Below are 12190 nucleotides of genomic sequence, written 5' to 3'. Positions count from 1 at the left end.
CCAGTGAAGCGTGATAATCTTCCTTAACATGGACATCAAGATTTAACCTAAGTCTTTACCTTCCTCCTGTAATGGCTCTTTAAGCATAATACCGCAACACATGCACAAGGATACATCTCTACTTAGTATGTAAGGATACACCATTAAAAACTAAAAGGGCTACACAGAGATAGCATTTGTGTGTTGTGTGTTCAAATATTTATTGGGCAGATTTCAGGATGAGACATTTTCTAGCAACATTTTGATTGGCTTGTTACCAACAGCAATCTGTTTATTTGTATTTGTTGTGTCTTTCTTGTTGTTTGTTTGTTTTAGTTGTTTATGACATATCACAGTATGGCCTGACACTTCAAACAGCCTAGGCTATAAAGATTAAGCAGCCCCTTGATGAAGTGTAAATGTCTCCTGTCACTTTTCAAGAAGCTTGGCTTTTCAGCATGGAAAATGAAAGAGTAATGAGATTTTTTTCATCATTGATGCATCCTCTTCTGTGCAACAAGCTTGGCCGCCAGTGAGAACATCTTGATCCGGTGTATGAACCACTGCTACACAAATTGAATGTCAAAAGACCATTTTTCTCAGCCATTTAAAAAAAAAAATGTTTTTGAGTTTTCGTTTCTCCGCAAGTCTATGTCCACACCCTCGTCTCCTAATCCCAAATCGCTGTACTCACATGGCACAGTTGCATGACATATCGTCACTGCGTCTGCTAAGTTGACTTGACGAATCGCCCCTCGGATGCACCAGCGGGGCTTCACAAAGGGGCCAGTCACTGCGGTGGTGCCCCTGGAGAGGGCGTGCGATGCGGAGGAGAGATGGGGAAGGCTAGCACTGATTCCAAACAGCTGTCTGAGTAGCGGAGAAGAAAGTAAAAATGTTGCTTCCTGTCTGCAGCGCTCCAGACTGGTTATTTAATGCAATCGCCAACACTGTCCTTTCTTCGAAAACCACACGGCCCACTACAGCTGCACAGCCAAACTGCTGAATGAGCCGCTGGGATTAATGAACCTCATTTCTTTTTTTCTCCCTCTCTTTTCTAAATGTGCGTGTGAGGGAGAGAAAGTGCGTGTTTGGTATGTTTAAAGCAGCCTATTTTATTTTGGGGGTGTCAGGTGACACATCAATTGAACAACATCCAGCCATAGGGATTAATGCACTTCAACACAATTCATTCAAGTGACTACAGATATATCATGACCACACATTTTACCCATGGACATGACTGGCTCAAATGGTTAGAGGTTTAGAACCTGTCACACAAAACAAGCCAAACCCTTCCGTGAATATGGGTCCAACGATTTTGAAGGCTTGGGTTTGTTGGCCTCGCTGACATGTGGATCATTCACAAGACACCCTCACTTCAATGGCAGACAATGCCGCCGGATGAGCGATGGAACCTCAGGCTGACAGGGCATGAGAGTCTACAAACAAGCTGGCTGCAAACAGCAGGGGAGAGAGCTTAATGGGAGGTATTTATAAATAAGATGCACATGTGCTGCTGATTGATTAATGACTTGTGATTTCACGTTGGACGACGTCCTACTTACAATAAGCTCCCACAGGCCATGTTCACTCACAGGGCTCATTTGTTTATGCGATAGCTCATGCTTTGTCGTGTCTGTAGGGTTACACCCAAGAGAAAGAATGACCGCTTTTATTCACACAGAAGACGTAAGACTCAAGTAACTGCATGCATTTGAACAAATACAAATATATATTAAAACAAAAGGGCAGGACAGAGCGCAGACATCAAGAAACATCTACAGGATCTATTCACAGTCTCCAATTACACTTGGATTGGATGATGATCACTCCTGTCATTGTTGGATAGACGAATTTAAATCCCAGGTCAGATGCAATACATAAAGACAGCTGTGTTGCAAGTACAGAGAGAAACTACATTTGTTTAACTCCAGACACAGCTCAAAAGCCAAACGCACTGTGGCCCAAAATGATGCTTTCCACATCTTTTAAAGGTCTTGGTAAACTTAAGGATGGCACTTGTTTCACCTTGAGCTCTAATCGTGGAACAGTTAGTTTGCACTGTCCTCATAGTGATGTAATGGTAGGTATACCCAGAGAAGTGAATGAAGATGTAATCATATTCTCCTTTGTTGGTTTGCCCAGCATATTTGCCCAAAATATTTCCCCAAGAACCTTTGCCCCTAGTTACACTTGCAGGATTGTCTGCTCTTTCATAAGAAGTGGATACATAAAAGCGAGTAAATGACACTTTATAAGAAGCATCTGGTGACTTCAGGGGATTGTCAACAAATGCTCCCATACTTATTGTTGGCTCAGTGAGACATTAAGAAACAATACAAACAGGCACACTTTGGCCTGAAATGGCCCCATCGTCATTGGAAGCAGACCCTGAGAAGCCAACAACGAGGGGTTTCTTGTGGAGCTTTTACTAAAAAACAGAAAGTTTCACACAAGCTTAGCCTTCAGACAGGCAGCCCCAGCTAACTGGCACGCTTACCTCCAAGAACCAGGTGAGGTCACACTACTACAAGTTTTTTTTCTATTAGCAGCCAGGCTGTCCTGCTGAGATCTATCATTTAAGGCCATCCTGTAAAAAGCGCTGTTTTTTTCTTTAGAAATTCAGACCAAAGGAGCAGCTTATGAATTTTGAAAATGACCAAACAGCATTAAACATTGTATGTACGTGTATTTTCACCCCTCCTCTTCTTCAACATGTATGTCCACAGTAGCACCCACAATGTGAGGAGAGATTGTTTGTAAATAACAAAAGTAGCCTATCCACAACGAGTGCAACCCCCCTACCCCAGCACCCCCATCGCACCCCACCCCACCCCAGCCAAAGCACAACGCTGTTACTATTTCCCCTCACCGGACAAAAATAGCCTGGCCCATTAGACAGGGAGCAAATGTGCAAGAGCCTTTTTTTTAAATGCAACTTCTCTAACGCCCTCTGCTCCCAGGGCTTAAAACAACATTCCCTCGCCCAATATTAACAGTACGGCTTATGTGTGGTCACCAAGTCCAGTGTGACTTGGAAAGGGATCAGCCTTTCGCCGACGTGTCCTAATTAATTCTTCCGACGCTTCTCCAGAAAATATTGCGCTGCAAAGTATCTGGCACAGCATTGCAGCTCTCATGTTTTAAATCATTTCCACTCAAAGATAGAGTGGTGCTATTATAGACATGGATGTCCATGTCTCGCAGGACAGCAGGGATAGGGAGCCGGGCTATTTCAGTAACTTAGGTGCTAAACGGGAGGTCGGCCTTATTCACACCCAGGCCCAGTAAGAGGTGCAGGGTATAGCAATCAGTGGTGCACAACCTGCCAGACTGAACCATTCGTGGCCCCCGTAGCATGTTTCTATCTAAATGATTGTACCAGGTTTTACCCACAATGCAGTTGTTTTCTAAAGGGCCATGCTGATGATATAGTCTCTTCCTTTATTTTGCTGCATTTCAACACGGTTGGGCGTTTGACTTTTCCTCAAAGTAAGCCTTCCTTGATAATAATAATGATAATAATAATAATAATAATAATAATAAAAACCTCCCTCACTTCTCTAACTGAAGCCCTGTGTCTGTCACTCACTAACTCATACCGGCTCAGTCAAGTGTAAGAGCTCATCTATTGGCATAAGCCACTCAAACATAAGTGGCTTTATTATGTTTTTCTCTCGGTTTAATGCACTTGCTTTTTGACACTGTCCTGTTTAATGACTGTTAGTGACCGGGCTCACAGTTATTCAGAATGAACCTTTACCCACTTCACAGAGCCCTGGATCCCCCGCTGAATATTAAACATGTTATGCTGCATGACTCAAACTCAAACAGGTTCACCGATATATGTTGTTTTGCATTGATCGCCAGGTTGAAATAATCAGGATTAAAGCAGAACCATTTCTGACAAAGACAAGATGTCCGTCATATGTAATGTTAGTATCCATTATCAGCCTGTCATAGTGGAGGTATTGTTCGCAGATGTTGTAGCTTTCCGTGCTGACACTTAATCATCAATGTTTTATAGTCATGTTAGGTTGATACGTAGATAAATATGCAGAAGGATGGGAGGTAGGTTTGGTTTTGATCCCAAGAATGTCTGTGCAAATCCAAAAAAGTTTTTTCTTCTCTGAAAAGTATGCTGCTCTTAGACAAATTACTTTATTGTCTTCAAGTATTTGTACAGTATATTTTCATCCGAAGAATTCACATGTGTGACACAGTTATACAATACAATTGGTGGTGTTATCAGTGACATTGACAGCGAGAGTGATTAGCAGGAGTGATTAAGAGGTGTTCAGCTTCATACATGAGCACCTGCAGCTGCTAATTTTACACAGGAAGTGAGATTTGATGGTTTATGGATGGTTTATGTTTCTATTTCATTTTTTTAAGGTCAATGGGTCACGGAGTTACCTAAATATAAATTGAGGTCAGCACTGCCTGAATGGCATCCACTGGACTGATGTAAGAGCGTTCCCTCTGCGCTCAATTTGTGCCATATTAAAATCACATCACAGATTTCCATTTCCATTTGCCAACTGCCAGGCTATGAAGATGGTGAATTTGTTTCTTCAATAATACAGGAATCACGACACAACATCAAGTAATATTCAATCCTTTCCAACACAAAGAAGAAAAAAACTGTGGTGCATCTGACTTGAGTTCTGTTACCAAAGGACAGTGATGCTGACACAGACAGCCTTCCAAAAAATCCAGATTGTTGCTATAAATGCTAAGGTTAGTCTGTTGGTTAGAACTGGTTTAGATTGCAGGTACAGACATGAAGCTCCAGAACTCTCCACCAAGAATTATGTGGGATTGAGGACCTGTTGGATCTTGGATCTGGATTAGCAGTGTGACTCTATCCTGTGCCTTGCCTTGGTCTATCCTTTAAACAGAGAATACAAATCCACGTTGTCACTCCCTTTACTGTAACATCTGTTCTCATAGAATTTTACTAACATAATTCAATTTTTGTTAGTTAGTTAGAATGCGCCATTTACCACAGTGAACTTTGTGTTTACCTAGCTGTAACAACACCAAACTGGACTGTATGGATTGTTACAAGCAGGTTGTCAAGAGGTTTTTGTACTGAGGAGCTGAATGAAGCCTGTCTCATGTGTGGGGCACTGTCTCCACTCTTCTCCTTAGCAGGGGTTTTTTTATTTTTTATTTTACTTTTTTTTTGCTCTCCTTCTTCTTGTTCCTTTTTTCTATCTCTCTCGTTTTTTCCCCTTTTAAATCCCCAAGCCGAGGCCCGTGTTTTGGTTGGCGCTGAAGCCGTCGGCGCAGTCAGCTGGTCTGCATATTTTGGCCCTCACACTCTGAGAGAGAGAGAGAGAGAGGGAAAGAGAGAGAGGGAGAGGGAGAGGGAAAGAGAGAGAGAGAGAGAGCTAGAGAGGGAAAGGGGGGAGAGTGTTCTGCTGTTTGAGGTGGTGAGGTGGTACGCCTGTTAATGGCTGGCTCATTGTGGCTCACAAACACCTTTAGCTGCGGCTTTCTCCTCCTGGATCTGGGAAGGGGTTGGAAAAGGGTGTGGGTGTGTGTGGGGGGTCTGTGTGGTTATGTATGTGTGTATTTGTGTGTATGAGTGCACAGGGGGGGAGTTGGGGTGGGGGGGGTGGTTGTTGGGAAAGGGTTCCCTGTCCCCTGAAAACAGGGGGAAACAGGAGTGATGTCAAACAGGTTTTGACTGAGCTCGAGTCCTCTGATGTTTTTACATTCCTTGGGGTGGGGTTTGCATTTCACACAGATGCTGTTCCTCAGACTCTGGTTTTGAGAGCATCATGAGAGCAAAACTAGAAAATGCATTTCCTGAAGGGAATACCAGTGCATGAAATGCAAAAGTTAGGAAAGGAAGAAGAAAAGAAAGAAGAGTGAAAGAAGGAAAGAAGAAAGGAAAGAAGAGTGGAAGAAAGGAGAGAAGAGAGGATGAAGGAAAGAAGAGTGAAAGAAGGAAAGAAGAAAAGAAAGAAGAGTGAAGAAAGGAAAGAAGAGTGGAAGAAGAAAAGAAAGAAGAGTGAAGAAAGGAAAGAAAAGTGAAAGAAGTAAAGAAGAGTGGAAGAAGGAAAGATGAGTGGAAGAAGGAAAGAAGAGTGAAAGAGAAAAAGAGAGTGAAAATATTGAAAAAAGGAGATAAAAATGGAGTGAAGAATGGAGTGAAGAAGAGAGACAGAGAAGAGGTTCCTTTGATTTGGCGCAGCTGTCAGTGAAGCACAGGTGCAAGCCAGTTTAGAGACCCTATTATGATGTCATAATGGCCCAATGTAAGTCAATGGGAAATTTTCGATTCGTTTTTATTTAATATTTTAAAAAGTATAAAGTTTAGAAAAGTGAAAAATACATAGCATAAGTGTCCTTTACAAGACCTACGCGACAAAGTTTGAATGAAGTTTCTACGTTAAGCGGTTCGGGCTGAAATAATCGCAGAAAAAGGTAACAAGAATAAGAAGAAGAAGAAGAAGAAGAAGAAGAAGAAGAAGAAGCCTAGGAATAACAATACAGGGCATTTCATGCACTGTAATAATCATGCCCCCCCCCCCCCCCCCCCCCCCCCCCCCCACCCCCCCAGGTGAAAATCAGCAGAAACTAAAATATGACTCAGGCTAAGCATAAACTCTCAGTAGTGACAGGTAGTACTTGTATTGTGTTAGATAGCTGTAATTACAGCCTGCGGGAGTCCTCACTTATTCCAAAATACCCTGTTGATATCATGCAATGCTGTATCATTTAGTCTCATATGAGTGTTAGCTCATGAAGCTTAACTAAAATCTAATGTTTAATCACTACCATATTGCAGGAAAGACCCAACTATTGTTATATTATAACTACACTTTATTTCTTAGAATGTTCGAAAGCGTATGGCCTTATCTTAGTATTATTTTATGAGCTTTAACAATGTATTAATAATTTGGAGTTTTGATGTCACTAATAGATTATTATCAATTGCAACATTTAATGAAATAGTGATGACATTTTCAGTACTGCAATTGTAATGGCCATCTCAATGCCATTCATTCTGACTAGACCAGACATTTGTTCCATGGCAGTTTATTTGAAATGGATGGATTAAGACGACGTGAGCGAATGTGGTCAGATTCTCCAACTGTTCCATCGTCAATCCATGGACCCTGAAACAGGCCACATGTGGTGTCCAGCTGCCCTCGTATAACAAGGCATTACCATGCACACACCTGCAGGTGAACACACACACACACACACACACACACACACACACACACACACAGCCGCAGACATCAAAACTCTCTCCACTGTGTTGTGACAACGATATCCACAACACCTCTGGACATATACACAGGTCAGCATTCATGTGTTTTTCATACTTCACATAGAGAGCAAACATTTGGTTTGCCGGGAATTCCAATGTTCAGCTGTAGCTTCAGGCCAGACTCTCAGTGAAATGGTTAACCGTCCTCAGCTCCTGGCTTGACTTGGAGTCATCTTCTAAATGTGGGTGTCACATCAATCTAACTGTCAGCAGGCTTCGGCCATGATGTGATTCATGGTGATCCACTAGGACTGAATTATCAGTTGGCTCTGGGTAAAAATACTGTGGACATCACTGACTGTCACACATTCCTTACTTTCAGCCTTAGAGACTGAGGAAGATTTTGTCAATTGAAAACCTAATTCGAAAGGCCAAGCCATGTGTGTTAGTGGTGGTAGACAAATGCTCTGAAAATGTACCTCATGGGTGTTTAAAGGCCTGTCTTTCCAGGTAAATGAAACATGCCAACATTTAAAGTTCAAGATTTGGAATCGTACAGACATTTTTCCAACTCAGTATTACTGTGAGGATTAGAATCTTTCTAAGCGGTTTGACATCTTTGACTCAGCTCTCAGGCCATAATTGCTTTTTCCACCACTGGCAGAAAAAAAATTACATTTATCATTGTTATATCCAGCAGCCGTCCACTTAAGAGAGGAGCTCTTTAGGGTATTTCTCCTCGACCTTGCGTTCTGATTGAATATCTGTTTTTTCATGGTACATGTACTCTACTTTTCAGAACAGCAGGACACTGGAGACATGGAACTGAATTAAACAGGGGAAGGCCCTTTCTCTCTATTGCCTGAAACATTAAGTTTGTATTATATTTGAAAGTTCTCATCTTTAAGGCCACTGTGTCTAAATATGTTCCATAAGTACACACTATATGCTATGTAATCAACTGCTCTAACTGACGTGGAGTTTATAATACTGTGGGCCAAATTTGTTACGAGTCTGAAAATATTTGATCTGTTAATACGCCAAAACCTTTTTAGGGGGGGCTATGAATAACAAAGACGTGTTTTTGTCAGGAAATGATCCAGTGCCTTTCCCATCTGGCCAGACTGGGAGGTCACTGCACTTGCACCAAAATAGCAAAATAATCTGGGCAATTCAGCCAGCATCTCGACCCATTAAAGGTAAATTGATTCTGAAATGGTACACTACAAGCATGAATGCGTGTAGCTTCCTGCCGCGTGGGTGACCCGTGACGAAGGAGGGGTGAGAACATTAATGTTAAATGGATGAATTCCTCCCCAAAAATCTGGCCTATTTGCATCTCCACAGCATACAATTCAACTGTGGCTTTTGCAGACTACTACCACAGGTTTTATATGTCTGAGAGGGAGCAGTGTTCAGTCTGGAAGCCCGGCTGTAATAGCTGACATTTACTTTAGTGCGAAAAAAATCTAACAATTACCTGAAATTAGCGTGACATTTTCCCCCATGTAAGTGAACTAGCTCATTTGCCTCGCAAGGAATGTCACAGTAAAACGTGTCGCAACACACATTGTTGTATATTTTCAAAACTTATGGTAGTAATTTTGAACTGTTTTAGATAAACAGGGGTAATATACAGTCCTTTAGTAGTAATAGTCTTTCTAGTAAAACTAGAAATGTATTTAGCTGCTTTTGATAAATCTGAGAAATTTACCCCAAGAGTAATGTTTTTTCTTAGCCTGACGATGTCATACTCATAATTCTAGTCAGAATATGAGTCTGAGACCGGACCACTGGGCTGTGATTATGGGGCGTGTTTCAACGAACCAGGAAAGAAAATTCCTCTTCGCTGAATTGGATACCTAGAACCAATCAGAGCAACGTGGTATTATTACCATCTGATAGATTAAACTTTTACCTGATCCCGTAGGAAGGACGGCAAAAACATCTTTTCAATCGACAAATGCCTTGATCGCGTTTCTCTGTTCCTCTTTCAAAATGAATGCGCTGTCAATATCTGTTGAGCCTGCTCACGTTACTTAATTAGCACTCAAGGCTAGAAGCTACCATTAGTTCTAATGATTTTTTTGTCTACGCTGTTAGCATAACCTTTCAATAATGGTCTAGAGTGCATAAGTTAAGACCTACAATCCTAGGCAACATTGGTGTTGCGTATACACAACTAACCGAGTCAATGTAGACATAAAAAAAAGTCGTGTAGATACCTTAAATCATATCAAATATGTCCCACTAAGCTCCCGAGACGGCGCCATCTTTGTTCGATGTATACCGGTATTCTATCTATGTCTGTCCATCAACGTATAAAGCCCGCCCTTACAATTTGAATGGTCAGATCCCTTTTCGGGGCCGTTTAAACCCTCCCAACTAGCTCGACTCCAGACTGAATCTCCCAGACAAAAAAATTTGTGGGCGGAGTTCAGGCTGGTATCCAGGCTAGTTTTTTCTAGTACAGTGGGAGGTCCCCTAAGTGGAAGAAAACAGATGACTGACACAATATAACATTCTTTTTGCCTCAATTGTACAAGTTAATTTTCAATTTACTGTTTACTTTGCCTGCCTACTCCTGGTGGTGTACCGACTCAGTGACATTTATGAGTATATAAACCTCTGTAGATGACTGTTTTCAGCAGGGCATATTCATATGATCAGCAGTAACACAATACAGAATCTGCGTGGGGAGAACAGAGAGAATGTTTTAGGAAAAAAAATACTGAGATAAGAAGGGGGAACAGTGCAATCTGTCACAAATGATGTGAACACTACAGTGCTGCGGTCAACACAAATCCTCAGATCTTGAGCGAATAGACGTGCTGTTGATGTGTGTTATTTTTAATGTCCACTGTGGTGGCCAGGCGGGTTCATTTTGACAGGGCTGGGAGCTTCCTGAAATAGTGTCAGCTGTCCACTTAATTGTTTCTTTTCCTCTGTTCCAGACCAAACTGTAGCACTTGGCTGTCAGACATAAATGGACGCTTGTCATATGCTATAAAAGAAAAAGGAATCAGCTGTATAGTTGAAGGTCTTTTTAAATACTGTACTATCTTTTATCTTCTGTTTAGAAAAAGAAGGGGATCTATTTGATACCATGAGAACATATGAACCTTGTGCCTAAGCTGGCTGTTGTGCTTCCAATTATTTTTGACATTTGAGACCATTCTGCATAGTGCGCTGAACTTAAAGTTTAAATTGCAGAGAAAAAGGATGCAAATATCTCTGATCATTTCCAACTGTCTAATAAATTCAAATACTGTATTTCAATTTAACTCTTGGGGAGTAAGAGGACGTATAAGGTTACTCTTTTGGCAATCAGTATAAAAAAAACTCCAGAGTCGCTCCCTGACTTTCATTTCTTTTAATTGGAGCAATGTGGTTGGATGTTTTAGCAGATCATTTTTACACATAAGAACACATAAACACATGGATGTCATGTGAGGGAGAGGGGGGATAGGAGAAGTATCAAAAATGTATAAGTAATTTCGCCAAGAAGACTTTACCAGTGTATGGTTTAAGTGGACCATATATATAGCTCCCAGAAGAGCAGACTTTATATGATGTTTACTGTGTGTATTTAATTCAAGTATGCACATTCCTCCCGATTCTATGTATATAGTTCTACTTACGGTACCAGACAGACTCTTTAAAGAAGGTCAATGCACAAGTTATCAAAAGAAAGTCAAGTGTTTTCTTTCTTTGTTTGTATGTTTGTTTTCCTTTTGTATGTGAAACCCTTGATAAATGTGACATGTAATAACCTGGAGGTTAACCAGATATTTATTTGATTGTACTAATGTAAATTTGTCTTTTTTTTTCTTCTTGTGTATTTGCTCACCATGCCCCACAAGGTATCTTTCAATGTGAATACCCTTATGTAACTCCCTGGATACCAATACATAATAAAATAAATAAAAAATAAATAATTGTATGGGTTAGCATGTTATTTATAAGTGAAGCTTTTGTGTGGCTCGACAATTTAGTTCAAACATATTAGGAAAGTACAATTTTAATAAATGTTTGTTGTTTGCTTGTTGTTGTGCAAGCTCCACATGAAAACTGATACAACCCCTTCAATGAGCTGATTGATAAGTGCATAAACAAGCATGGCACCTGAAGCTCTGTATTCATACCCGGACAGCAACCGTTACTCAAATACTACATTTGGAAGACAGCGTGTCCTATTTCAACATTTCTGATGCAAGCACTGCATTACTCAGGAGGCCTATCCATCACTAGCCCTGGGAAAACACTGAACATCTCCTTTTTTGTACATCTCCCAACCAGGGCACATGACTCAATGGATCAGTTCATCATCATCAACTTCAACATCATCTTCATCATCATCATCTCTTTACGGGTATGAGGAGAAAACAGGTGGTTTGAATTTGAACTCTTTTTTTATTTTATTTTTCTCAAATGTTCACATCCAGAGAAATCCCACAGGCTTTAAACCAGTGGTTTACTTCTGCAAAACTATAAGACAGGCTATATATAGGGGTGGAATGTAAAGCAAATTGCCTAATGTATGCTTGAAATGGGTGATATTGTCCACCTTCCATGCATCTCCTTCTAACTAACCATAAGCATACCTGCAATGACATTTAGGATTATACATTAAATAATTAAGTAAGTACACAGCATTCAGCATACAGCAGTTATTGGGTACTGTATATGTATACACAATCAGTGAGTATAGAATAATATACTGTATATCTATGTATAGAGAGAATATATGAATATAGTGAGTATAGAATTGTGTTAAAAAACACTAATGTTAAAAATACTTCCGTTGGTTAGGTCCTTATGAGACGTGGCATGGACGTTGTCCCCATGTGCCCTTTCTCTTGGGGTCTCTCAGCAGGTGTGTAATCCTTCCTCCTTGTTTTGAAAGACGAGGAATGGAAAATGACATTGTTGTTCATGCTGTGCGTTCAATAAGGCCCCCGTGTTTGGTCTGTGGAG

This window comes from Sprattus sprattus (assembly GCF_963457725.1).
Source record: "Sprattus sprattus genome assembly, chromosome: 11".
Classification (NCBI taxonomy): Eukaryota; Metazoa; Chordata; class Actinopteri; order Clupeiformes; family Clupeidae; genus Sprattus; species Sprattus sprattus.
The sequence above is the reverse complement of the archived record's forward strand: the minus strand, read 5'-3'. Positions refer to the sequence as shown.